Here is a 22,381-nt window from a genome sequence, read left to right on the forward strand (position 1 = left end):
CTCTTTCTCTTACCACCCATCCCACCTCCTTACACTCAGCCACTTACCACACAAACACACACATAGAGTGCAGAGCAGAGTGAGATCAGATTTGTTTTTTAATTTTCTTTCATTCGTGGAGTTTTGCATAATTATGAAATAAACTGTGTTTAATCATAATGAATAGTTATTTGTATGAAAAAAGTTTCAAAGAGTTAGGATGCTGCACTTTAAATATATAATAAATCATTGAAAATTGAAAATGGAAAATGAAATTCTAGGCACGCTATCTGCCTCAAAAACACAGGAAACAAATATTAGAATGTATTTTGTATTTTTATTTATTTGCCATGGCAACAGCATTTGATGCATCAGGGACGCCTTTACAGACTCTCATCGGCCGTGTTTTTACATCATTCTGATGAAGTTTGAAGAAAATCGAGTACAAATATATTGTTCGTTGTTCGTTCGTGTGTTAGTTCATTAACCAATGTTAACAAAAGAGACCCTATTTTAAATAGTTACCATGTTTTATGATCTACATCCATTTTTAAATACTATTTTAATGATCTATAAGCATCTGTGAAATAATAATAAACAAATATATTAAAAATAAATACATATTAACTTAGTTGATGTATTTGTTTCTCATTCTAATTAAGTGAACTGAGCAGTATAGTGTCATACTTATAAGATTTTTTATTCTATCAGTGAGATTGTATATATGTATATAAATCATATAATTTTTCCTTAAAAGATTAAAAAAAGATTTTAATGCTCTTTAAGCACCTATACAAAATATACATGTAAAAGTACACTGACAGTACAGTCTATATCAACTGATTCTATGGATTATTTTCATTCTTATACACTGAGAATGAGCTAAATAGCATTAGAGGTCAAACGATTCCTTATCTTATGAGGACCTCTAGTGTTCATCCCTGGTATTAGAGCTTTAATCTGACAAATTTATGTGACACTTTTAATGTTTTTGGGGCCTCTGAGCATGATAACATTTTGAAACTACACGTATTTCCTAAGAATTTCCTGTTCTTTATATGTAAAAAGTTTTGATGAGTTAGAATAATGCAATTTAAAGATATATGAAAATAACTCTTCATCTTTTTTATTGTTACTTTCATAAATCACCACATCAACACCGTTCAAGATGTCCCAAAGCCGTTCACAATTTAACATCTTCAGTATCTTGGCATCATGTTGACAAAGTTTGGTGTGAACTGTCTGATTCTGCTATGAGTGATATGAATTTATTCACAGCTATATTTAAAAACACAGGAAACAAATGTTAAAGTTTGACATGTTGCCATGGCAACAGCATTTGATGTATCAAGGACCCCTTCACAGATTCTCATCGGCCGTGTTTAGATATTATTCTGATGAAGTTTGAAGCAAATTGAGTAAAATTAAGAGGTTGATTTAAAAGCGTTTTGCAAGCAACACACTTCCTGCTGCCAGTTGGTGGCGCTATAACTTTGACTCATAATAGTCACATCTCTGTGATCGGTATCATACGACGAACAAACTGCTTAAGTTTGGTCAAAATCAGATAAAGTGTGTCAAAATTATTAGACATTTCCTGTTTCTCATTTCTCGCCATAATTTGTCGCCCTGCCACGGCCAAACCGTTCGAGATACCAAAAATCCCCTGGCAATTTTGCATTCCCAATATCTTGAGATCATGCTGACCGAGTTTGGTGGCCATCGGTGGAAAGGTCTAGGAGGAGTGTTTCAAATTCCACAGCTTGATTTTTCCAAAAATCCATATTCAAATAAAAATAGCTGACTTCCTGTTGGTCGTAGCTAATGGGTGTAAATTAGAAAGTTGTCCGGCTTGATGAGTCCAATATATGTACCGAGTTTGGTGACTGTAGGACAAAGTAACCCCCCAACTTTTGTCAAAAGGTGGCGCTATGGAGCACCTGCTCCACGCCCATTTATGGGCTTTTATCAGTGTTTAACTGTCATTAATACAGATGTGTGTGTTGAGTTTCATGAAATTCTAAGCATTTTAAGTGGCTAAAAAACACAAAAAACTAAAGTTAAAGTTTGACACGTTGCCATGGCAACATGATAAAAGTTATGGATAACGCCCTTCACAGATTCTTATCGGTCGTGTTTTGACATTATTGGGATGAAGTTTGAAGCAAATTGAGTAAAATTAAGAGGCTGAGATTAAAGCGTTTCAAAAACGTCACGCTTTCTGCTGCCAGTTGGTGGCGCTATAACTTTGACTCATAATAGTCCCATCTCTGTGATCGGCATCAGACGATGAACAAACTGCTGAAGTTTGGTCAAAATCAGACAAAGTATGTCAAAGTTATTAGGCACTTCCTGTTTCTCATTTCTCGCCATAAATTTGTCGCCCCGTCACGGTCAAACCGTTTGAGATATCAAAAATCCCCTGGCAATTTTGCGTCCCCAATGTCTTGAGATCATGCTGACCGAGTTTGGTGGCCATCGGTGGAAAGGCCTAGTAGGAGTATTTCAAATTCCATTGCATGCACTTTTTAGACATCCCTGAATAGCCGACTTCCTGTTTGGCGAAGCACGGACTATGAGTGTGAAATTTGTTCGGCCCGATGAGGTCTATATGTGTATGAATTTTGGTGACTGTAGGTCAACCGTTGTGCGCTCCAGAACCCTTCAAAAGTCGCAATTTTTAACGCTGTGCCATGCCCCCCCCAGGTGACCCCCCCATGTCAAAGTCTGTCCGGCCCTGATGGCCGCAGGTTCCAATGTGTGTGCAAAGTTTCAAGAGTTTTCGTGTATGTTAAGGCCCCCGAAATCCCCCAAAACATTGAAAAAAAAATAATAATAATAATAATAATCCTTAGAAAAACAATAGGGCCTTCGCCCTTTTGGGCTCGGGCCCTAAAAATAAGAATCCTTAGAAGAACAATAGGGCCTTCGCCCTTTTGGGCTCGGGCCCTAATAATCCTTAGAAAAACAATAGGGCCTTCGCCCTTTTGGGCTCGGGCCCTAATAATAATCCTTAGAAAAACAATAGGGCCTTCGCCCTTTTGGGCTCGGGCCCTAATAATCCTTAGAAAAACAATAGGGCCTTCGCCCTTTTGGGCTCGGGCCCTAATAAATAAATTAAATCTGCAAGCAGCGATGAACGGGCCCTCGCCGTCTGTGCAGTCGCCATCCCGATAGCATCAGGAAAACGGTGCCCAGTTGGCACATGCATTCACAGTAACCCTTTGGACTAACCCTAACTGTCTCTCCTCCTCTCTGATTCTTTCTCATACCACCCATCCCCCCTCCTTACACTCAGCCACTTACCACACAAACACACATATAGAGTGCAGAGCAGAGTGAGATCAGATATGTTTTTTAATTTTCTTTCATTCGTGGAGTTTTGTAAAATTATGAAATGAACTGTGTTTGATCAGAATGAATAGTTATTTGTATGAAAAAAGATTCAAAGAGTTAGGATGCTGCACTTTAAATATATAATAAATCATTGAAAATTGAAAATGGAAAATGAAATTCTAAGCACGCTATCTGCCTTAAAAACACAGGAAACAAATATTTGAATGTATTTTTTATTTTTATTTATTTGCCATGGCAACAGCATTTGATGCATCTCTCGTCGGCCGTGTTTTTACATTATTCTGATGAAGTTTGAAGAAAATCGAGTACAAATATATTGTTGTTCGTTCGTGTTTGTTAGTTCATTAACCATTGTTAACAAAAGAGACCCTATTTTAAATAGTTACCATGTTTTATGATCTACAACCATTTTTAAATATTATTTTAATGATCTATAAGCATCTGTGAAATAATTATAAACAAATATATTAAAAATAAATACATATTAACTTAGTTGATGTATTTGTTTCTCATTCTAATTAAGTGAACTGAGCAGTAAAGTGTCATACCTATAAGATTTTTTATTCTATCAGTGAGAGTGTATATATGTATATAAATCATATAATTTTTCCTTAAAAGATTAAAAAAAGATTTTAATGCTCTTTAAGCACCTATACAAAATAATTATGTAAAAGTACATTGACAGTACAGTATATATCAACTGATTCTATGGATTATTTTCATTCTTATACACTGAGAATGAGCTAAATAGCATTAGAGGTCAAACGATTCCTTATCTTATGAGGACCTCTAGTGTTCATCCCTGGTACTAGAGCTTTAATCTGACAAATTTATATGACACTTTTAATGTTTTTGGGGCCTCTGAGCATGATAAAATTTTGAAACTACACGTATTTCCTAAGAATTTCTTGTTCTTTATATGTAAAAGGTTTTGATGAGTTAGAATAATGCAATTTAAAGATATATGGAAATAACTCTTCATCTTTTTTACTGTTACTTTCATAAATCACCACATCAACACCATTCAAGATATCCCAAAGCCGTTCACAATTTAACATCTTCAGTATCTTGGCATCATGTTGACAAAGTTTGGTGTGCACTGTCTGATTCTGCTATGAGTGATATGAATTTATTCACAGCTATATTTTTCCAAAAATCCACATTCAAATCAAAATAGCTGACTTCCTGTTGGTCGTAGCTAATAGGTGTAAATTAGAAAGTTGTCCGGCTTGATGAGACCAATATACCGACCAAGTTTGATGTCTGTAGCTACAACTAACCCTCCAACTTTTGTCAAAAGATGGCGCTATAGAGTGTCTCCAACAAATCACCACATCAACACCGTTCAAGATATCCCAAAGCCGTTCACAATATAGGGAACATTTTCCCTATATTCTGAGGATGATGATAACAAAATGTTATTATTGCTTGCTTTACGTCCACCACTTCTGCTTAAATGTCATCGTTACCTATCTGTTCCATTTGTGTGTGGACATTGCTTTGCAGGTGACTCCTGTTATAAGATATCACTTTTAAGCGCTACATAACTAAGAAAGAATCAATTAGGAAAACTGTGCCCAGTTGGCACATGCATTCACAGTAACCCTCTGCCAGTTTGGATTTAAAGTTTACAGAATTGAAAGGGTTAGACTTTAAAATCAACACACAGACACATACACACAATATATACAATTTTGCCATCCAGTTTCATTTGTTAACATTGTTGTTGAACAAAAATTAAACAGCATTTATTAATGTTAATTAATATTATGCTAAAAAAAGTATTCATATATTGTTTAAAGGTAAATTTGTATCTTTTAACATTACATTGTGTACAGCAATACACAATAAAGTGCTCTATAAACGCTTAATTCTTTCAAAATATCTTTAAAAATCAAGTTGAGTATTTTAATGGGGCGATATATATATATATATATATATATATATATATATATATATATATATATATATATATATATAACTGATCTCAAAATGATGGTTTTCAGATGTTTTGAAGAGATAACAGCAAAGTTTGTTTTGTTGTCAAAGTTTGTCTTGAAATTTTTAATTATTATAATTTTATATTTAATAAATAACACTATGAAAATATTGTCTACAATGAAGATAAATCACTCATGCTTAAAAGTTGTATTTTTCTTAATCTTTTGCTATGTGACTGAATAGGACAAGTTCATGGTATAGTTCAGTAAAAAATAAATAAAAAACAACAACTGCAAAATACAAACAATGAAAGACTTAGTGACCCTTTATATTTTCTCAAAATATCAGACTCTCAAAGATCAGACATATTTATGTAATTAAAGTACATATATGTGCATTTCTTCCTCAAAGATGGTCTGTAGCATGGCTCTCTACTCTGTCACCCTCTCTGCCTCTCACCCCTCCCCCCTGCAATAATGAGCTTCTCTCAGCCTGACTGAACGCACATACATACAGTAGAGACATTCACCCAGAGTGACAGCAGGTTTCTGATTTCGTTTTTTAATTTTCATTAATTCATTGAAGCTTGTAGAAAATTTATATTAACAGCACTTGCTCAGAATGATTAGATCTCTGTGTGAAAAAAGTTGTAAAGAGTTTGGATGCTGCACTTTAAAGATATAAAAAAAAATGACGGTTATCTTTTTTACTACATCTTTAAAAAATCACCACGTCAACACCGTTCAAGATATCCAATATCCGCTCGCAATTTAACATCTTCAGAATCTTCTCTTCATGTTAAAAAAGTTTGGTGTGAATAGCTGGTTGTTCTTAGAAGAAGTGTGAATTTGTTTACAGCCTGATTTTTCCAAAAAAACACATTCAAATGGAAATATCCGGCTTCCTGTTGGTCTTAGCTAATGAGTTTAATTTAGAAAGTTGTCCAGATTGATGAGAACAATATATGTACAGAGTTTGATGACTGTAGGAAAAACTAACCCCCCAACTTTTGTCAAAAGATGGCGCTATAGAGTGCCTGCTCCACGCCCATTTATGACCTTTTGCCAGTGTCTAACTATCATTAATATTGATGTGTGTGTTGAGTTTCATGAAATTCTAAGCATGTTATCTGCCTCGAAAAGACAGGAATCTAATTTTAAAGTTTGACACGTTGCCATGGCAACAGCATTTGATTTATCATCGACCCCTTTACATATTCTTATTGGCCGTGTTTTGACATGATTTTGATGAAGTTTAAAGAAAATCAAGTAAAATTAAGAGGCTGATTTCAAAGCATTTTGAAAATGACACGCTTCCTGCTGCCAGTTGGTGGCGCTATAACTTTGACTTATAATAGTCACATTTATGGAATCGGCATCATACAACGAACAATCTGGTGAAGTTTCATCAGAATCAGGCAATGTGTGCAACAGTTATGAGACACTTCATGTTTCTCATTTCTCGCCATAACTTTGTCGCCTTGCCACGGCCAAACCGTTCGAGATATCAAAAATCCCCTCGCAATTTAGCGTCCCCAATGTCTTGAGACATTGGAAATCCTGGGAGGAGTACGTTAAATTCCAGAGCATGCGCTTTTTACACAGCCCTAAATATCTCACTTCCTGTTGCGTTGAGAAAATGACATAGAGTACAAAAGTTGTTCAGCTCAATGAGTTCTATATGTGTACCGAGTTTCATATGTGTACGTTCAAGTATGTGTGCTATATGGCCCTCAAAATTCTAGGGGGCGCTGTAGAGTCCCCTTGCCACGCCCCGGTACCAGCCTCTGTGACGTCCTGATGGCCGCAGATTCTGACATGTGTGCAAATTTTCAAGAGTTTTTGAGTATGTTAAGACCCCCTTAAGTGCCCGGAAGGTTAACAAAAAAAAAAAAAAAAATAAGAATCCTTAGAAGAACAATAGGGCCTTCGCCCTTTTGGGCTCGGGCCCTAAAAATAAGAACCCTTAGAAGAACAATAGGGCCTTCGCCCTTTTGGGCTCGGGCCCTAATAATATTAATATTATTAAGTAAATAAATAGATGACCGCTGTTCAGGAGCATCAGAGTGGAGCAGTAGGGCATATTTATAAAGAAGGTACTGTATTTTAACATGAGAACAGTATAAACCAGTGGTTCTCAAACTGATGGAGGGGGTACACAAACAAAATGCTGAACTTTGGCATTCATTAGATTCTATCCCGACTTTAAGTAAAATAAAGCAAGTACTTTTCACTAGCAAAATGCCACTTTTAGTATAAAAACAGGAAAATTGGAGTAAACAATTTAATGACATTAGTTTTCCTTGATAAAAATGCCATCTCAGTGTGGACGGAAGGCCAAAACAGAGAGAGAGAAAGAAAAAAAAAGCGTTTTCAAGGTTCCATTCTTGGGCCTATTTTGTTCTCTATATATTTGCTTCCCCTAGGGTCCATCTGTAGGAAGTATGGCATCTCGTTTCATTTTTATGCAGATGATTCTCAGCTTTATCTGCCTTTGGAATAGAAAGATGCAAAGTCGTAAGCACCATTGTTGGACTGTCTTGAAGACATTAAACCTGGTTGGCTCTAAAAATGTTTTAAAGTTTAATGAAGAAAAGAAAAGTTGTGGTATTTGGATCTAGGGGTGCTCGTGACTCTTCTCAGTTGGATCTTGGTGGTTTAAGATTATATGTGAAGCCCAATGTAAAAAAAAATGTGGGTGTTATTATGGAGTGAAAACTGGATAAAAAGGTTAATTCAGTATTTAAAGCTAGTTGTTTCCAGTTGAGGCAATTATCCAAAGTGAAGTCTTTTCTATCTTTTAGTGAGTTTGAAAGAGTTATACATATGTTTAGGTATTAACCAGGCTTCTCACACATTTGCAGTTGGTACAGAATGCTGCTGCTCGTATGTTGACAGGAACAGACAAACGAGAACATATTACACCAATTCTGGCACCTCTCCATTGGCTTCCTGTTCATTTTAGAATGGATTTTAATCGATTTTGGTTTTAGTGTTTAAATCACTAAATGGACTAGAATATTTTGACTTAATACAGCTATACACTCCAACAAGAGCACTTGGATCCACTGAGCATTTACTTTTGGTTGTTCCTGCCACAAGGTTAAAAACCGGGGGACCTAGTCTTAAAACTCATCTTTACACTTTGGCTTTTAACACAGTATGAGAGTTAAGTTTTTATGATTGTGTTGGACAGTCTGTTTTACAGTGGTGTGAAAAAGTGTTGGCCCCCTTCCTGATTTTTAAAATGTTTTTTAAAGTTTGTCACACTTTAATATTTCAGATCATCAAACAAATTTAAATATTAATCAAAGATAACACAAGATGCAGTTTTTAAATGAAGGTTTCTTTTAATGAAGGGAAAACAAAATCCAATCCCACATGGCCCTGTGTGAAAAAGTGTTAAAACATAACTGTGTTTTATCACACCTGAGTTCAGTTTCTCTAGCCACACCCAGGCCTGAATACTGCCACACCTGTTCGCAATCAACAAATCATAAATACGACCTGCCTGACTGAAGTAGACCAAAAGGTCCTCAAAAGCTACACATTTTGAGATCCAAAGAAATTCAGGAACAAATGAAAATGAAAGTAATTTAGACCTATCAGTCTGGAAAAGATTATAAAGCCATTTCTAAAGCTTTGGGACTCCAGCGAGACATTATCCACAAATGGCGAAAACATGGAACAGTGTTGAACCTTCCCAGGAGTGGCCAGCCGACCAAAATTACCCCAAGAGCGCAGCGATGACTCATCCAAGAGGTCACAAAAGACCCCACAACAAAATCAACTGCACAACTGCATGAAAGAGATTGGCCAAAAATGGCCTGCATGGCAGAGTTCCAAGACAAAAACCACTGCTGAGCAAAAAGAACATAAAGGCTTGTCTCAGTTTTGCCAGAACACGTCTTGATAATCCCCAAGACTTTTGGGAAAATACTCTTACGAGGGACTGATTGATTGCAGTTGTTGCTGCTAAGGGTGGCCCAAACAGTTATTAAGTTTAGGGGGCAAACACTTTTTCACACAGGGCCATGTGGGTTTGGATTTCACTTCATGATAAAAAACTTCATCCAAAACTGTATGTTGTGTTATCTTTGATTAATATCTAAATTTGTTTGATGATTTGAAACATTAAAGTCTGACACATGAAAAAATAAATAAATAAATAAAATCAGGAAGGGGGCCAACACTTTTCCACACCACTGTATGTGTTTATTTTTTTAAATTTAGTATGCTTGTACAGCACTTTAGTAAACACTTGTTGTTTTAAAGGTGATTTAAATTAAATAAATAAACTCTCTAAATTTGTTGCATTTTATTCCCTAGGAGACAAAAATGGTACAGAAACATTGAGATCAGTCTATAGATATATATATAGATCCTAAACTCTGTCATTAAATTTTCTAGATTTTTTTAAATTATTAATTGTATAATGGCCAGCCTAATCTCTGTAGGGTACTGGCTGAGCAGGATCAGGTTTGGACACCCTGGTATAGGATCTAGCATACATGCGTTACATATCTACATGTTTTGATGTTAATTGTTTTGTGCCACTAAACTGGGGTTAACTTTTATTACTTTTTTTCCACCTTAGACCTAACAGCGCTGAAAGAGGAGAGAGAAGATCTGAATGAATCTGAAGAGAAAGATCAGGTTTTTTGTTCCTTACAGTCTGAAAAGACTTATAAACAAAAAAGAGGTCAAAATACAGGAACTAGGAGCTATTTTTCTTGCGTTCAGTGTGGAAACAATTTCACTCAAAAAGGAAGCCTTAAAACACATATGAGTATTCACAGTGGAGAGAAGCCGTACACCTGCCAACAGTGTGGAAAGAGTTTCATTCTACAAGGACACCTTAACAGACACATGAGAATTCACACTGAAGAGAACCCTTTTACCTGCCAACAGTGTGGAAAGAGTTTCACTCAAAAAGCACACCTTAACACACACATGAGAATTCACACTGGAGAGAAGCCTTACGCCTGCAAACAGTGTGGAAAGAGTTTCAATCAAAGTGGAAACCTTGAAGTCCACCAGAAAATTCACACCATGGAGAGCCCTTTTACCTGCCAGTGGTGTGGAAAGAGTTTTAAACTAAAAGGAAGCCTTAACATTCACATGAGAGTCCACACTGGAGAGAAGCCTTACTCATGCCAACAGTGTGGAAAGAGTTTCAATGAAAAAGGAGCCCTTAACAAGCACATGTTAGTTCATACTGGAGAGAGGCCTTACACATGCAAACAGTGTGGAAACTGTTTCAGTCAAAAAGGAAGCCTTGACAGGCACATGAAAATTCATAATAGAGAGAAGCCTAACAGATCCCCTTAGTGTAGAAAGAGTTTCAAACTAAATGTATAGAATGGAACTTTCTAATTATGTTTCTCATTATGTTTTGTCCATTGTACACTTTAAGCTCAGTCCAACACAATATAGCTAGTTGACACTGTAATTAGGGATGGGTATCGTTAAGGTTTTAACGGTATTACTACTTCTATCGATACCACTTATCGATTCGGTACTTTAACGGTACTCTTATCGGTACTTTTTGTTGTGTTTTTAATTTTAAAAAAAACTGAAGAAAATATTATAATAACAGAAATAACAACACTTTATTTTTTAAATGTAAAATAATTATCTATAGCTTAGCAAACACAAATGTTTGAGCAAATATCTGTTACACAAACAAAACCAATGATTGTAAAACAAATAAATTAACACAATTTTCTTGTAAATGAATATACAATGATTTAACTACAAATTAATTTTTAGGTAAGCTCTGCTCTATAATTTCTTAGCATAGTTTATTATTATTTATCTATTTGTAAAAGCAGTATTATAAACGCATTTTAATGTTTAATATTTATTTAGGCTACTGCATAAAAAATATTCTAAATATTTAGCCTATATGTAGGCTATATGTATCTGAATGTGTGTTTATTAAATTATTAACATTATAATACTGATTTAGAGAGACCTTATGTGATGTTGTCGTTATTTTAACATAGCATGCATACCTGAGGAGACGGATGATGAAGTCGAAGCAGTCGAAAACTTTGCATTTCTGCACACAATGCACTTTGGCTAGATGTTTTGATAAATTGCTTGTGTTTCCGCATTTACAAGCGAAAATCATGTTACACTTGTTGCAACGAGCATTGTCCGTGTTCACACGGGTGAAGTGTAACCATACTTTGGATCGTTCGGCGCTCCATAAGCGCAAGCTCTCTCGTGTTGTGTGCGCGCGAGCTCTGTGTACTGCGGAACAGACTACATTTCGTGCGTGAGATAGCAAATAACGGCAGTGCAGGCGAATAACGAATATTATCGCAAATTAAAAAAGGCTGGTCAGGTAAAATATGCTAGGTAATGTTTATTTAGCAATAATAAATAGGAATTTTTTATTTTTTTTATTTCTTCAGTACTGACAGCAGAACCGTTAACGTCAGAGCTTATCGATACTTCGGTCTTTTATAATTTGGCACCGGGACCGATAAAGTACCAGGTTTCGGTACCCATCCCTAACTGTAATGCACAAAAGCGCAAGGAATAATATGGATTATGGACAATGCGTTTGCTCTGTCTACAGTGTAAGAACTTCACATTTGTATATCATGAATTGAAAAGAGATCTCACAGGAAGTGCAGTTTTTTGGTTGAAGCACAATAAAGGACATTGTTAGCATTTTTAACATCACCGTTTCGGATTACAACTACAACCCTTGTTCCCTGAGAAAGGGAAGGAGACACGAGGACATACAGAGGGAGGCTCCTCCCTCCGTCATCTCCACCTTGGACTCTGTTCGTCATCCTCCTCCTGGATGTCCATTCTTCTCCTTCTGTTGTTCCATCAGTGCAAGGATGCGCCTTCCAGAAGGGGGACGATATGCCAGGAATATGGACCTGTTTTTGTTTCTGTGTGCCCTTTTTTGGTTGCGTTCCTTTCCTTTAGTCCAGTTAGTCATTCTATGCACCCGTGTTCCCCAGTTACCCCATATATTAGAATCAAAGTCTGTGCATTCTGTCTCTGTTGGGTCTCTATTGTCCAAATACATCTGTCTTCCCTATTTCCTTGTGTGGATTACCCTGTGTCTTTGGACTATAATAAACTCTGTTCCTTTGATCTATGTCTCCGTCGTTCCTCCCAGCACAGTATTGTGACATCAGCGTGTTCAAGTATTGGAGCAATTTTATTAATCACTGTCACACCCCCCGTCAACCACAACACACTACACCACATCCAGCATTTAGTGCACTATAGCAATGCAAGGGGGCCTAGTAATGAGTTCAATTTGTGGTGTCCGAGACAAATTACTACTGCTCATGAAGAACACACTGCCAGATTGAAATACACAGTATGATGTCACAATGACAGAGTCATTAGCATAAAAAAGAATGTTTGAAATCTTTGATCTTCAATTGAAGCTTCTGAATGACTCTTGTGCAGATTTAAGTCTCAGATTTCTCTCTTAAACACTCACTCTAGTAAAAGTTTTCTTCCCACTTACGAGAAAGCACTAGGGACCAGAAATAAATTCTAGGGCCGCCAAATTATTTGGCTGGTTGGTGGATACAGGAGGCCCCTTTAGCGTCCTAAATGCTGGGTGTGGTGTAGTGTGTTGTGTTTGGTGGAGGGTGTGACACAGTCATTGACAAAAGAGGAGTGGAGCTGTATTCTCTCCAATCAAATGAACAGTAATGGTTTATAGCAGGGGTCCCCAAACTAAGGCCTGCGGGCCGAATGCGGCCCACCCCCACATTTGGACCGGCCCTCTGAACGATGCCAGAGACATATTTTGAAAATTAAAAATGAAAATTAGAAGTTGTAAATATATGTTTTACTTTTATCATATCGGTTTTTGATTATAAAGGTTGGCTTAATCTAATCTAACAAAAATTTCCCTCAGTTATTATCATATAGCCTAATTATTTGTTAAATTCACCTACAGATTGGTACATTTAACATATTGTGTCATCACAATCGAACAGGTGATGCGCGAGGCAGCTAGAAAATTCAGAGCAATGACAAAATGACTCAATAGCATTTAAGGTGAAACTTGCACTGCTTGTGGGACAGGTGCGAAAGCAGGACTTCACTCATCTCCCAGTTTCCCAAAGTTTTCAGCTGAGAAACCAGTGGCCCCATTTCCAGTTGAAAAGTCTGTGGAAGTGCTGAAAATGATGAAGGCAGAGTTTGACGTGTGATTCAAAAAACACAGTGGGTTCTTGAATCGATTTTGCTTGACAAGCCTCTCAAGGCTGGTGTTCTCTCGGTTGGTTGTTCATCTTTTTCTTCTACACTTTTTCCTTCCACTCAACTTTCTGTGAACATGCTTGGATACAAGCACTCTGTGAACAGCCAGCTCTTTTGGCAATGAATGTTTGTGGCTTGCCCTCCTTGTGAAGGGTGTCAATGATTGTCTTCTGGACAACTATCAGATCAGCAGTGTTCCCCATGATTGCGTAGCCTAATGAACCAAACTGAGAGATCGTTTTGAAGGCTCAGGAAACCTTTGTGGGTGTTTTGAGTTTATTAGCTGATTTACATGTCACCATATTCTAATTTGTTGAGATTTGTTGTGAATTGGTGGGTTTTTGTTAAATGTGAGCCAAATCATCACAATTAAAAGAACCAAAGACTTAATAGCCAAACTCCAGGACCCCTCTCCACATTACTTAAGTCAATTCTTACATGCAAAAAATCATGATCACTTTCACTGTATGGCTTATAATAAATTTTCATAACGTAGTTTTCTATCTCTTTACCGCTCAACAACAAATCAATTCTGCTTTGCTTTAAAACTTTGTTTACTATTTGTTGTCTTGAAAATTCCCTTTTAGCTCTATTTCTTTTTCTCCAAACATCTATTAAGTTATATTTTTTAATCAGTTCAAATAATTCATTTCTTCCTCCATCCCTCCTAAACACCATACAATCACTAACATCTACTCTTTCTAATACAGTATTAAAATCACCCAACAAAAAACATTTTGCCATCCTTCAATTAATACATTCAAATTCCTATAAAAAATTATCTTTTGTCCCTCTTCGTTTGGTGCATGTATGTTACATATTATTATTTCTTTATCCATCTTTATTAATTTTACTGCCATTATTCTCCCCTTCTTGTCAGAATATATTTCATTTATTTCTTTACTCACACCTCTTCTAATTAGTATCGCAACTCCCCTTTTTTTACTCTGATCATTGTTAAAGTAAATTTCTCCGTCCCAGATCTTTTTCATACCTTCCACAACCTCTTGATTCCAGAAAGTTTCTTGTAAACATAACACATCACAGTCCTTAATCAAATACACCAATCTCTGAAATTTCTCAGGTTTCGATAGTCCTCTTGCATTCAGAGATGCAATCCATAAAGAACTCATTAAAAGAAATAGTTGAGTGTACAAACAACTACTCATCAATCTAATTCAGTTTCTCCCGAAGCTACAAATGTGGAACCACTCATTTCAGCTCTTTTCTTTTCCATCATTTCATTACGCTCTTCTCTTCTTATTTTCTGTTTCTTAAGTACCTTTTCAATGTCTATAACACTTTTTACTCTTGTTTTTAAACCTTTGTTCAGTCTTTCCTTTATCTTGACTTCTGTTTCAATGCTCTTCTCCCCATTTCCTGTTTCTCTTACCTCATACTGCGGTTTTGTTTCATTGTCATCAGTTCTCTCTTTTCCATGTGTCTTTTGGTAGTCCACCTTATTGTTCTCCTCAGGCTCCTTGTCCATCTCCATTTCACATGCTTTAGTCCCACTCCTTACTGCATTCTCCTCTAGGTTATACTCCTCCTCTTCTACATGAGTTTGTTTGTCATCTCCTCCTTCAGTCTGTTCTAATATTTGATTTGATGTTTCAGTTTGAGTGCCTCCCATCTCTTCCTGTATCTCCATATCCATTTCTTTATTTTCCTCATCGTCCGTCTCACATCTGCACCTTATCATTGCCCTGTTGCAGCCTTGGCACCACGGAGCTGTACAGTCCCGCGCATAATGCCCCTGCTCCAGGCAATTCCTGCAGAGAAATTGAGGGCAGTCCTTTAGCTCATGCTCAGTACTTGTGCAGATCCTGCATGTTTTCCGTTGATTATCGTGGATCACTCTGAAATACTGAACTCCTTCCTCAGTCATAAATTTTGTTGTGTATGGTAAAGATGCCACCTCCTTTGGGAACTTCACTCTCAAAAAGCATGTTCCGTCTGCCACTGTTGTTCCTGGGTGATATCTCCTTCTCACAGGAAGAATGGGAGTTACACCCCAACTGTTCAATTTTTGAATGATTTCCTCATCCTCTATGTAACTGGGCAAATTTAAAAAGGAGACCATTCTTTCAGTTGCACACAATTTTCTGATTTCACATTTCTGACCATTTATCACAATTCCATCCAACATCACTTCACAGTCCATCTCATTTTCCATTGTCATTTCAAAGTCATTGTTTGTTTTCCTTCGAAGCCCAATAAGTTTGCCAATTCCCACTTTATCTTCTACTGCTTTAATTATCATTATAATTGTTGTGCTCTCGGTGTCCATCACATTTAATGTAACTGTAGCTTCTTTCTTGTATTCTCTTTGATATTGTGTTTTTTTTAATTAATCTGTTTATCATTTGTTGACGTTGATTGTTAAAAGACTGATTTTGCTCACCTCCTTTTGTAAGTTCAGCAACTTTGTTTGTTTGCAGATCTCTCTTTCCTTCTAGTTCCATTGTTTTTGCTTGCTGTTTTCTCCTTGAAACAACCATAGCCCAAGTTTCATCAGTATTTTCTCCAGTATTTTCTTCTTGTATATTCCCTTCAACTGTATTTGGATTCATTTCTTCATCTCCGACCTCCTTCTCTTTCCGTGATAGCAGTCCTTTTCTTTTTTCCAGTAAATCCGCCATTTAATAAACTTCTTCAAAAAATAAACAAACAAAAAAAAACTCATCAAAGCACAAAATAAAGTCGTAATATAAAAAAAACAACAAGCACCGTGGAAGAGCCTATCTCTTCCTACTGCAGCCACTCACTTCCTGTCGCTCTCTAGCGCCTCAGGTGGGGTATGGCCATAAGCGAGGGCTAAAAGAAAATGTCTACAAATTTCTACTGCCTGAGGGCAAAACTCCACATTATGAGAGTTACCAGAAAGCCATGACTCTGGTGGGACTTGAACCCACAACCTTTGAATGGCCTCATCTGGCAGTGACTTAGAGGATGCATGAATCAACACTTCAAACATCCTGTTGCGTGGGCAGAAAGACAGGTCCTCAGGTCTGTGCACAGTGGAGGCACGCTTACGGGACTGGAGCGCCACCCAAGGCACCGTTGGGATTCGAACCCAGGATCTCCTGTGTACTAGAGAGGAGCTTTAACCAACTAAGCCACGGCGCCTCCTCAGTGGGACTCGATAGCCTGGGATGCTATCCTCCAAAAGCAGGTGAGAGGGTAGTGCAGCAAGTGATACCACCCGCTGTCCTCGAGCTCCTCTGTGTCACCGTCCGTTTTTGGGTAAAGCACGAGCTCGTCACGCAACCAAAGGCACCGCTGGGATTCGAACCCAGGATCTCCTGTTTACTAGACAGGCGCTTTAACCAACTAAGCCACGGCGCCACCCCGAATGCTAGGCGAGGGGAGGGCGGCTTAGAGGATTCATGAATCAACACTTCGAACGTCCTGCTGCCTTCACTTGATGCAAGACAGTGATTGCCATACCTCACTGAATTGGATCTTGGGCATGTTTTGCTACCTTTTAAATATGATTGACATTTTTTTTTTTTAAATCAATATACGCTGAGAACAGGAGGCCTCAAAATGGTTTATGCCAGGCTGGGCCACTGAGGGCTTTTCTTAAAGATTTGTGCCCGTCCAGCTCAACCGAGTGGCACGCTGTGTGGGCAGAAAGACAGGTCCTCAGGTCTTTGCACGGTTCAAAAACAGAGCGTCGCCGGGGTCCCCATTCAAACGCGAGGCCAGAGACAGCCACCGGTGGAAAGGCACCGCTGGGATTCGAACCCAGGATCTCCTGTTTACAAGATAGGCGCTTTGACCAGCTAAGCCACGGCGCCTCCTCGGTGGGACCCGTTAGCCTGCGATGCTATCCTCCAAAAGCAGGTGAGAGGGTAGTGTTGCAAGAGAAACCTCCCACGGTCCACAAGCTCCTCTATGTCGCCATTCGCCGTCCGTTTTTTGGTAAAGCACGAGCTCGGCTGTATTGTGGTGCGCAACCAAAGGCATTGCTGGGATTCGAAACGCAGGATCTCCTGTTTACTAGGCTAGCCTGGAAGCACGTTCGCCCTACGGGAAGGCGACTCAGACGATCCAGGCTTCCAGAGAAGAGGCCAGGGGTTGGCTGACTGGGCGCTGGACAGCTTTAAGGCGTTTGCCGACAACTGAGTCGGAGTCGGTTAGCAAAATTAACCACTCTCTGCCCCTGCTTGCAGGTCGCTTTCAGAAAAGCTTGCGCTTGCTGGGCTGGAACCCCACCCAAGGCACCGCTGGGATTTGAACCCAGGACCTCCCGTTTACTAGACAGGCGCTTTAACCAACTAAGCCACGGCGCCACCCCGCATGCTAGGCGAGGGGAGGGCGGCTTAGAGGATTCATGAATCAACACTTCGAACGTCCTGCTGCCCAGGATCTCCTGTTTACGAGACAGGTGCGTTAACCAACTAAGCGACGGCGCCAAACCGTAACAGCAGGGTTATCGGGAGAGTGACTCAGAGGGTTAAAACATCCAGAGGCGGATGCTAAAAGAAAATGTCTACAAATTTCTACTGTCTGAGGGCAAAACTCCACAGTATGAGAGCTACCAGAAAGCCACGACTCTGGTGAGACTTGAACCCAAAACCATTGAATGACCTCATCTGGCAGTGACTTAGAGGATGCATGAATCAACACTTCAAACATCCTGTTGCGTGCACAGAAAGACAGGTCTTCAGGTCTGTGCACAGTGGAGGCACGTTTACTGGACTGGAGCGCCACCCCAGGCACCGTTGGGATTTGAACATAAGATCTCCTGTGTACTACAGAGGAGCTTTAACCAACTAAGCCACGGCGCCTCCTCTGTGAGACTCGATAGCCTGGGATGCTATCCTACAAACGCAGGTGAGAGGATAGTGTTGCAAGAGAAACCTCCCGTGGTCCACAAGCTCCTCTATGTCGCCATTCGCCGTCCATTTTTTGGTAAAGCACGAGCTCGGCTGTATTGTGGTGCGCAACCAAAGGCATCGCTGGGATTCGAAACGCAGGATCTCCTGTTTACTAGATAGGCGCTTTAACCAACTAAGCCACGGCGCCACCCCGCATGCTAGGCGAGGGGAGGGCGGCTTAGACGATTCATGAATCAACACTTCGAACGTCCTGCTGCCTTCACTTGATGCAAGACAATGATTGCCATACCTCACTGAATTGGATCTTGGGCATGTTTTGCTACCTTTTAAATATGATTGACATTTTTTTTTTTTAAATCAATGTACGCTGAGAACAGGAGGCCTCAAAATGGTTTATGCCAGGCTGGGCCACTGAGGGCTTTTCTTAAAGATTTGTGCCCGTCCAGCTCAACCGAGTGGCACGCTGTGTGGGCAGAAAGACAGGTCCTCAGGTCTTTGCACGGTTCAAAAACAGAGCGTCGCCGGGGTCCCCATTCAACAGCGAGGCCAGAGACAGCCACCGGTGGAAAGGCACCGCTGGGATTCGAACCCAGGATCTCCTGTTTACAAGACAGGCGCTTTGACCAGCTAAGCCACGGCGCCTCCTCGGTGGGACCCGTTAGCCTGCGATGCTATCCTCCAAAAGCAGGTGAGAGGGTAGTGTTGCAAGAGAAACCTCCCGCGGTCCACAAGCTCCTCTGTGTCGCCATTCGCCGTCCGTTTTTTGGTAAAGCATGAGCTCGGCTGTATTGTGGTGCGCAACCAAAGGCATCGCTGGGTTTCGAAACGCAGGATCTCCTGTTTACTAGGCTAGCCTGGAAGCACGTTCGCCCTACGGGAAGGCGACTCAGACGATCCAGGCTTCCAGAGAAGAGGCCAGGGGTTGGCTGACTGGGCGCTGGACAGCTTTAAGGCGTTTGCCGACAACTGTGTCGGGGTCGGTTAGCAAAATTAACCACTCGCTGCCCCTGCTTGCGGGTCGCTTTCGGAAAAGCTTGCGCTTGCTGGGCTGGAACCCCGCCCAAGGCACCGCTGGGATTTGACTCCAGGATCTCCTGTTTACTAGACAGGCGCTTTAACCAACTAAGCCACGGCGCCACCCCGCATGCTAGGCGAGGGGAGGGCGGCTTAGAGGATTCATGAATCAACACTTCGAACGTCCTGCTGCCTTCACTTGATGCAAGACAGTGATTGCCATACCTCACTGAATTGGATCTTGGGCATGTTTTGCTACCTTTTAAATATGATTGACATTTTTTTTTTTAAATCAATGTACGCTGAGAACAGGAGGCCTCAAAATGGTTTATGCCAGGCTGGGCCACTGAGGGCTTTTCTTAAAGATTTGTGCCCGTCCAGCTCAACCGAGTGGCACGCTGTGTGGGCAGAAAGACAAGTCCTCAGGTCTTTGCACGGTTCAAAAACAGAGCGTCGCCGGGGTCCCCATTCAACAGCGAGGCCAGAGACAGCCACCGGTGGAAAGGCACCGCTGGGATACGAACCCAGGATCTCCTGTTTACAAGACAGGCGCTTTGACCAGCTAAGCCACGGCGCCTCCTCGGTGGGACCCGTTAGCCTGCGATGCTATCCTCCAAAAGCAGGTGAGAGGGTAGTGTTGCAAGAGAAACCTCCCGCGGTCCATAAGCTCCTCTGTGTCGCCATTCGCCGTCCGTTTTTTGGTAAAGCACGAGCTCGGCTGTATTGTGGTGCGCAACCAAAGGCATCGCTGGGATTCGAAACGCAGGATCTCCTGTTTACTAGGCTAGCCTGGAAGCACGTTCGCCCTACGGGAAGGCGACTCAGACGATCCAGGCTTCCAGAGAAGAGGCCAGGGGTTGGCTGACTGGGCGCTGGACAGCTTTAAGGCGTTTGCCGACAACTGTGTCGGGGTCGGTTAGCAAAATTAACCACTCGCTGCCCCTGCTTGCGGGTCGCTTTCGGAAAAGCTTGCGCTTGCTGGGCTGGAACCCCGCCTAAGGCACCGCTGGGATTTGAACCCAGGATCTCCTGTTTACTAGACAGGCGCTTTAACCAACTAAGCCACGGCGCCACCCCGCATGCTAGGCGAGGGGAGGGCGGCTTAGAGGATTCATGAATCAACACTTCGAACGTCCTGCTGCCTTCACTTGATGCAAGACAGTGATTGCCATACCTCACTGAATTGGATCTTGGGCATGTTTTGCTACCTTTTAAATATGATTGACATTTTTTTTTTTTAAATCATTGTACGCTGAGAACAGGAGGCCTCAAAATGGTTTCTGCTGTCCGAGAGCAACACTGCGCAGTACGGGCTTAACAAAATGCCAAAAAGGACGACTCTGGTGGGACTCGAACCCACAACCTTTGAATGGCCTCATCTGGCAGTCTAGAAGTCCAATGCGCTATCCATTGCGCCACAGAGCCTGTCGGTATGCCAGGCTGGGCCACTGAGGGCTTTTCTTAAAGATTTGTGCCCGTCCAGCTCAACCGAGTGGCACGCTGTGTGGGCAGAAAGACAGGTCCTCAGGTCTTTGCACGGTTCAAAAACACAGCGTCGCCGGGGTCCCCATTCAACAGCGAGGCCAGAGACAGCCACCGGTGGAAAGGCACCGCTGGGATTCGAACCCAGGATCTCCTGTTTACAAGACAGGCGCTTTGACCAGCTAAGCCACGGCGCCTCCTCGGTGGGACCCGTTAACCTGCGATGCTATCCTCCAAAAGCAGGTGAGAGGGTAGTGTTGCAAGAGAAACCTCCCGCGGTCCACAAGCTCCTCTGTGTCGCCATTCGCCGTCCGTTTTTTGGTAAAGCACGAGCTCGGCTGTATTGTGGTGCGCAACCAAAGGCATCGCTGGGATTCGAAACGCAGTATCTCCTGTTTACTAGACTAGCCTGGAAGCACGTTCGCCCTACGGGAAGGCGACTTAGACGATCCAGGCTTCCAGAGAAGAGGCCAGGGGTTGGCTGACTGGGCGCTGGACAGCTTTAAGGCGTTTGCCGACAACTGAGTCGGGGCGGTTAGCAAAATTAACCACTCGCTGCCCCTGCTTGCGGGATGCTTTCGGAAAAAATTGCGCTTGCTGGGCTGGAATCCCGCCCAAGGAACAACTGGGATTTGAACCCAGGACCTCCTGTTTACAAGACAGGTGCTTTAACCAACTAAGCGACGGCGCCAAACCGCAAGCAGGGTTATCGGGAGAGTGACTCAGAGGGTTAAAACATCCAGAGGCGGATGCTAAAAGAAAATGTATACAAATTTCTACTGCCTGAGGGCAAAACTCCACAGTATGAGAGCTACCAGAAAGCCACGACTCTGGTGAGACTTGAACCCACAACCTTTGAATGACCTCATCTGGCAGTGACTTAGAGGATGCATGAATCAACACTTCAAACATCCTGTTGCGTGCGCAGAAAGACAGGTCCTCAGGTCTGTGCACAGTGGAGGCACGCTTAATGGACTGGAGCGCCACCCCAGGCACCGTTGGAATTCGAACCTAGGATCTCCTGTGTACTACAGAGCAGCTTTAACCAACTAAGCCACGGCGCCTCCTCGGTGAGACTCGATAGCCTGGGATGCTATCCTGCAAAAGCAGGTGAGAGGGTAGTGTTGCAAGAGAAACCTCCCGCGGTCCACAAGCTCCTCTGTGTCCCCATTCGCCGTCCGTTTTTTGGTAAAGCACAAGCTCGGCTGTATTGTGGCGCGCAACCAAAGGCACCACTGGGATTCGAACCCAGGATCGCTGGGTGGGCAGAAAGACAAGTCCTCAGGTCTTTGCACGGTTCAAAAACAGAGCGTCGCTGGGGTCCCCATTCAACAGCGAGGCCAGAGACAGCCACCGGTGGAAAGGCACCGCTGCGATGCTATCCTCCAAAAGCAGGTGAGAGGGTAGTGTTGCAAGAGAAACCTCCCGCTGTCCACAAGCTCCTCTGTGTCGCCATTCGCTGTCCGTTTTTTGGTAAAGCACGAGCTCGGCTGTATTGTGGTGCGCAAC

General features: G+C 41.2%; 9 non-coding genes across 9 annotated transcripts; all 9 read right to left on the minus strand.

Moving 5' to 3' along the window:
- Positions 1-16,803: 16,803 nt before the first annotated feature.
- trnat-agu (transfer RNA threonine (anticodon AGU)) lies at positions 16,804-16,877 on the minus strand. Its single transcript has one exon. It is a non-coding gene; the product is annotated as a tRNA-Thr (tRNA).
- A 381-nt stretch (positions 16,878-17,258) lies between these two features.
- trnat-ugu (transfer RNA threonine (anticodon UGU)) lies at positions 17,259-17,332 on the minus strand. Its single transcript has one exon. It is a non-coding gene; the product is annotated as a tRNA-Thr (tRNA).
- A 421-nt stretch (positions 17,333-17,753) lies between these two features.
- trnat-agu (transfer RNA threonine (anticodon AGU)) lies at positions 17,754-17,827 on the minus strand. Its single transcript has one exon. It is a non-coding gene; the product is annotated as a tRNA-Thr (tRNA).
- Positions 17,828-18,944: 1,117 nt separating this feature from the next.
- Positions 18,945-19,018, minus strand: trnat-ugu (transfer RNA threonine (anticodon UGU)). Its single transcript has one exon. It is a non-coding gene; the product is annotated as a tRNA-Thr (tRNA).
- Positions 19,019-19,893: 875 nt separating this feature from the next.
- On the minus strand, positions 19,894-19,967 carry trnat-ugu (transfer RNA threonine (anticodon UGU)). The gene has a single exon. It is a non-coding gene; the product is annotated as a tRNA-Thr (tRNA).
- A 421-nt stretch (positions 19,968-20,388) lies between these two features.
- Positions 20,389-20,462, minus strand: trnat-agu (transfer RNA threonine (anticodon AGU)). The gene has a single exon. It is a non-coding gene; the product is annotated as a tRNA-Thr (tRNA).
- A 263-nt stretch (positions 20,463-20,725) lies between these two features.
- trnar-ucu (transfer RNA arginine (anticodon UCU)) lies at positions 20,726-20,815 on the minus strand. The gene is given in 2 exon segments: positions 20,726-20,761; positions 20,779-20,815. It is a non-coding gene; the product is annotated as a tRNA-Arg (tRNA).
- Positions 20,816-20,995: 180 nt separating this feature from the next.
- Positions 20,996-21,069, minus strand: trnat-ugu (transfer RNA threonine (anticodon UGU)). Its single transcript has one exon. It is a non-coding gene; the product is annotated as a tRNA-Thr (tRNA).
- A 420-nt stretch (positions 21,070-21,489) lies between these two features.
- On the minus strand, positions 21,490-21,563 carry trnat-ugu (transfer RNA threonine (anticodon UGU)). Its single transcript has one exon. It is a non-coding gene; the product is annotated as a tRNA-Thr (tRNA).
- Positions 21,564-22,381: the final 818 nt, after the last annotated feature.

Source organism: Garra rufa, chromosome 2 (assembly GCF_049309525.1).
Source record: "Garra rufa chromosome 2, GarRuf1.0, whole genome shotgun sequence".
Taxonomy (NCBI): Eukaryota; Metazoa; Chordata; class Actinopteri; order Cypriniformes; family Cyprinidae; genus Garra; species Garra rufa.